Here is a 6,046-nt window from a genome sequence, read left to right as displayed (position 1 = left end):
AGAGAAGTTTCTCTTCAAGTCTTTAGCCCACTTATTTATTGGGCAGTTGTTTCTTTGAGGATTTGTTGTTGGGGGATTTAATTTTTTGAGTTCCAAGTACATTTTAGATATGAGACCCTTGTCCATTGTATGGCTAGTGAAGATCTTCTCCCAATCCATGGGCTTTCAATTGATCTTGCTAGCCATGTCCTTTGCCATGCAGAAGCTTTGCAACTTCATGGAATCCCATTTGTCCAACCTTTCTTTGATTTGTTGCAACACAGTGTTTTGTGAATATCATTGTTGCAATGGGTCATCCTGTGTCCTTATTTCAGCAGTTTTTTATTTCCCTTCCCATACCCAGATTAGATAAATGTATATAAAAGATGCAGGGCACCAAAATAAAATACAGTGACAACAGGGGATATACTATAGTGGGAAAACCATACAAAGAAACAACAACAAAAAATAGCATATTAAAAACAACAACACAAAGAAAAACCTCTTGTGTCCATATCTTGGGGTTCTCCTCAGTAGACTAATGGATCAAGAAAATATGGTTTATGCATGTAATGGAATTCTATGCTTTCATCAGTAAGAATGACACTGCCCCATTTGTTAGGAAATGGAAAGACTTAGAAAACAATCATATTAAGTGATGTAAGCCAGACCCAAAGAAATACATGCCCCATTTTTTCTTTTATTTGCAATAATTTGTATACATCTAGGATAATCTTATCAGATGAGCAGAAAGCCCAGAAACTATGTACATATGACCATATAATACTAAATGAAATGAACTCCAATGTTCAACAATTTGTTCTATTTTTCTATAATCATCAAAAGTAACTTAAGTATTAATCAATTAAAATAGAAGTTACTTAAATTATGATTTTTACTATTGTACAATTGTGTTTATTTCATTTATGGTCACAAAAGAGTACTTGGTATATCTTTGGTTCCAGAAAAGCTTGGGGCTCTACTCAGATTGTTGCAGTAGAAAAAAAAAAAAAGCAAGTAAAAGTGCAGTGTTTATCTTTCTATATCCTTATGTAGCACTTTTAAACATGAAGTCAACAGTCTTAACTGCAATAATAATGTTTATTAAATTAAACTCAGTTTAACTATCCATTCTGTCCAGGACATACTAAGTTCCTTTGAGCTCAAATATCATTTGTATTGTTGGTATATGACAAAAAGAAACAGTATTTTTTTTTTCAGTTGATGTTTAATGCTATTTCATGCCAGAGAAAAGTTTTCCTAGAAGGCAAGCTTTTTGTGTTAATATCATTCTTGGCTCAGTTTATTTTTTCAGGTAAGTGTCAGGAGATGAGCCACAGCCTCAAGCTCATTGTAATAACTACTGCACAAGCTCAGCTTCATTGAGGTTCCGCGCTGGTTGTCCTCCAGATGTTCAATGTGATCTCCCCACTGAAGGTTGTGACAAAACCCCAGAGAGTAAAATGATGGCAATCTGTCAACCAGTCATCATTATATATTTTTTTCATTTTCCATTATTTTCCACCTTATGTCACTGTTTTTAGTGTGCAAATTGCTCATTGTTTATTTCTGCACAATTCTTCCATGAGTGTTTTTATTTTTCATGACATTAAACTGCTGAAAAGATTCTTCAGAGCAAAACTACACTTTTCTTCAAGGAGGAGAAAGACAAGGAGGGCGCATCCATTAGTCTGAGAGATCCAGAGGTGCAGCGAGCTCTGCGATCAGCAGCAGGAAATGTGATGGATGCCCTGATTTACATTTTAATCCCATCAGATTGTTGCTGAAAATTATGATAGAGTAGTTATTTATCCACTAAAATTCTCACAATTTAATTAGAAAAGGTTGAATTTCCATCATCCTGCAAGCAACCAGAATTTGGATTTAGTACTTAAAAATATGAAAGGTTAAGTGATAGTCCCTTTTGCTGTTGTTGTTGCTTTCTTCTTGTGCAGGTCTCCTTTATGCAAATCTAATGCCATAAAAGCAAAATTTTAAAACTAAAATTAAATGGCATATAAATTAACAATTAGAGGGCCAACAAAGCATGACTGTATCAAAGCCCTTGGCCTCATAGATGAGATATCTTAGCACATAAATAACATAAATAAAATTGTGACAATGAATATGTCTGAGATAGAAATGATATGACTGTGGAAAACAGAAGAAACAATTTACATTCAGCAAGAGTAGATTTTTTAAAAATAAATAACAATATTATATCTGGACAAAGAACTAAGAAATTCATTTTTCTATATACATGTATTAAAAAGAATGTTCTATGAACCAAGGAAAATATGACATAAAGTAACGAAGAAAATGGATATTGGCCTGATAAAATAAGATACCGAGAATTTAGTACAATGGTAGGAGATAAAGGTGAGAATTTAGTGAAAGACAAATTGTGAAAAACTTCAAATGTGGAGTTAACTTTTCTGAAATGTATCTAATAGGAGTTTCAACTCCTCTCTCCCCCTCTTAACTCTTCATCGTTTTTCCTTGTTTATGAGTGAGCACCATAACATATTGAACTTGAATCTCATTTGGTTCATTGTCTGAATAGAAAATTAATATGAAAATAGAACATACATTTGGTGTAGTAGCCCTTGAATAATGGCTTCCTACTCAGTTCAGTTATGTTTTCATGCATCTCTGAACCTTACATTCCCCCAGGTTATAAAGTATTGAAGGGAACAATACCCACAAGATTCATAGCATGACAGAAAGTTTTATTCTTTGTCACAGTTATTACTCTACTGAGAGTGTCCATCAGACAGCAAAAGATGCATCTGACTTCATATATTCAGGACTTAGGAAAAAGTAGAAGATTGAATAAAAAGATGCTATTTTTTGATTAGTTAATAACATTCCACATGGCATTTATGAATCCAATTTCCTGTTTCTGAGTCATCAAACATGATGAGTAACTTTCAGAATTCTATTGGTTAGTAGATTTTTCAAAGATTAGGACAGTGTTAGCTGAAATATTTTTTTGATATTTTTGCAGGCTTCTGAGACCCTAGTACTTCGTAGTAATATAGCTAAGGCAACTTTTCTAATTTAGCTTCTATGTGTACATCAGAAATAAATTGCCTTTTTCTCCCATTTCTAATTAATATGAGCAAATTCAAAGTGAGGTTTGTCTAACCCTAAGACAAAAGCCTAACACTTAAATTAATTAATGCATTTGACTCTGCTTATTCAGTCCTATATTAGGTAGGGACCAAAAAAAGTTATCAACAAGGCTATTAAGTCTGTATTTATATCTATACAAGTGTCAGTAATCAAATAAGTAAATCTAAACTTAATTCTCACTAATTCCCCAAATATAGAGATTAGATGGAATGTAAATGATATGATTTGGGGGCTTTCTTGAGGAAATATGGGATAATTTTTTTCAAATCAATCAAATATGTTACATGAAAACAAGTCTCTATTTTCCTTTTGATGTGAAAACTGAAAAGATTTGTATACTCTTACTCATTTGATGAAATCAGTCATTCCTGTTTGATTAGCACTCAACTTTAAATATATTCCTGCAATTAAGTGAAAAAAATTTACTAATGAATAGTGTTTCTTTTAAGAGCAAAGTTTCAAATTTTATTGTACTGAAACAGCTACATACAGATAAGCGAAGAATCGTAACAGATGTTTCATGTAAGAAAACATGAAAATCCCATATAAATTCAACAAAACTTATAAATCTATAAAGTTTCACATAAACATCTAGTTTTTATTTTCATCTGATAAAAGAAGTGTTTTCACATATAAAACTAATATATACATATATGTAATCTTCCTCTTGTAGATGTCTCATAGGAACTGGCTGAAAGTAGAAAGTTGTCTTTTCTCTGTTAGTCCTTTAAGGCTCTACAAACAGCAGAGCTATTCTGCTATTTCTACAGAGGGAAATGGCAATTTGAATGTAAATGTAAATTGAGTATGCCAAGAAATTCTTCTGCTTACTCATACACAACAGACAAGGCTAGAGGGGGCATTGTAGTGTTAAAAATTGGCAACATAAATTTAAGCCTGTGATATTATTATCTGAGATTTTATAAATAAGGACATCAGACATCCCGAAAAGCAAAATGAGACATAGTTAGTGAGCTCATTCCTTTAGCTCCTTTGGTTTGCTTGTTTTATTTTTTTCTGAAATTGCCCATTGTTACTCTGTGATTATATTATCAATATTATCTACCAAGACAAATGACACAAAGCAAGATAAGTGTGTAGTTTTAAGAAAGCAGGACTCTATTTTTAAAAGACATTAAAATAAGAACGACACAAAGAATCAATAGGTTCCAGCCCATGAGACGGAGACCTGACTTTTGATTTAGACTACCTACTAGTAGATCTCCAGTGAAAGATGTTTCCTTTTATCCCCGGAGATACATTTAACCATGAAAATCAGGTTAAGTTAATTCCATTTCATGATCATCCTCAGAAAGGACACAATGTGTTCTTCTTATTGTGGTACTCCTCACATTCATTCGCATGCATTAACCTTCATGGTATTTGTTGAGTTATTCGACTCTTTGTATAGCATGAATAATTTCATTAAACATTAAGAATTTACCCACACTGTATCTTTGTGTATTTTTAAATATTTACAATTTGTAATACTGAATAAATATGTAATAGATGGGTCAGGGTTTCTAGAATTTAATATTGCTTAAACCTGTCATGTTTTATAACCTTTTGGGGCTTATATAATATTCAGCTCCTTAATTCGGCGTCAGAGCTGTTATCATATGTTGATGGGAAAATAACAGCCATGTTGGGGCTCTCCAGCCACTAATAATTCCTATTTTGATTTGATTAGCATATAAATGTTCCTAGATTTATGCAGTGTCAGGGGAAAATGTATTAAAAATACTCCTCAGGGTTCTCTCTTTCTTTCATTTTAATCAGGCAAGAGGGAAAGAATCTTGTCATGCATGAAGTCTAACTTCCTTTTCCTTCAAATCCTTGACTTGCAAAAACTTTCACAGACACACAAAAATTGGCAAAAGATGACATCACACAAGTCTTTCTTTATAGTTTGTGAGCATGGATCATTGATGAAATAGATCTTTCCTTGTTTGTCTATTCTGGGAAGGATACATTGGGGTGACCACGTAGATATAGACTCAACTCCTAAAGTAATTTCAGTAGATCCCTGGGTAGAGCAGGTAACAAATAACACAATATTTTCTTAGAGTATTCCTTAATAATTATGGCCCAGTTAACTCAAATTCTAAAATGAATTCCTCGATTTTTTTCTCTAGTACACTGAAAACTCAAATGCCCCTATTTTGCCTATAAGAATGCTTCTCTTAGAGGCACTGTAGCTCAAGTGGTAGAGCGCTCGCCTTGAGCGGAAGAGCTGAGGGACAGCACCCAGGCCCAGAGTTCAAGCCCCACAACAGACAAAAAAAAAAAACTATAAAAAGTGGTCATTTCAAAGAGGGCTTGTTGGGTTTCCAAACCAAGAGCTCTTAACGCTGTGACCGAAGATAGAAGTTCTCCATAGGATGCGATAGTCACTCAATAGTAGTGCTATGTTTTCCAGAGGAGATATACTGTAATAAAAAAAAAAAAGAATGCTTCTCTTTTGTGTTATCATTAAAAAAATTGTTACATATGTAATCATACATAGCACCTAAATTTTACAGTATTTATTGTACTGCAAAACATAAATAAACTTGGAAAGGAAGAATTAATTTTAATAAGGTTTATGGGTTAGCATTATGTTCTATTACATCAAAACAATGGATCTAGGTAATATACCGATAGTTCAAGTGAGCAACATACTTCTCAGCTCTGACTGTCCAAACAGGACTTGCAAAATAGGAATGTACCCAAAATTCATATAATGTGAATCTTCATGAAATGTAAGTTAATATCTACCTAGGGAGGATCAGTCATCTCTAAACAAGTATGGTATATTGTATTTTAAAAACCTAGATTAAACTAAAGTAAGAAGCAGAAAAAAAAATCAAGGATGGAAATTAAATCTAAAGCTTAGAAAGATGGTTTAGTGAAATAAAATAGAAGTTATATTTAGAAAAAAACAGATATTACT

At 32.9% G+C, this 6,046-nt stretch overlaps 1 non-coding gene across 1 annotated transcript; it reads left to right on the top strand.

Annotated features, from left to right (window-relative positions):
* The first annotated feature begins 5,414 nt into the window (after positions 1-5,414).
* Positions 5,415-5,546, top strand: LOC122104467. The gene has a single exon (XR_006146931.1). It is a non-coding gene; the product is annotated as a small nucleolar RNA SNORA25 (small nucleolar RNA).
* The last annotated feature ends 500 nt before the right edge of the window (positions 5,547-6,046 follow it).

The sequence above is a fragment of the Dipodomys spectabilis genome, unplaced genomic scaffold (genome assembly GCF_019054845.1).
Source record: "Dipodomys spectabilis isolate Male_0828 unplaced genomic scaffold, ASM1905484v1 ptg000024l, whole genome shotgun sequence".
Taxonomy (NCBI): Eukaryota; Metazoa; Chordata; class Mammalia; order Rodentia; family Heteromyidae; genus Dipodomys; species Dipodomys spectabilis.
This window is presented reverse-complemented; position numbering and strand designations above follow the sequence as displayed.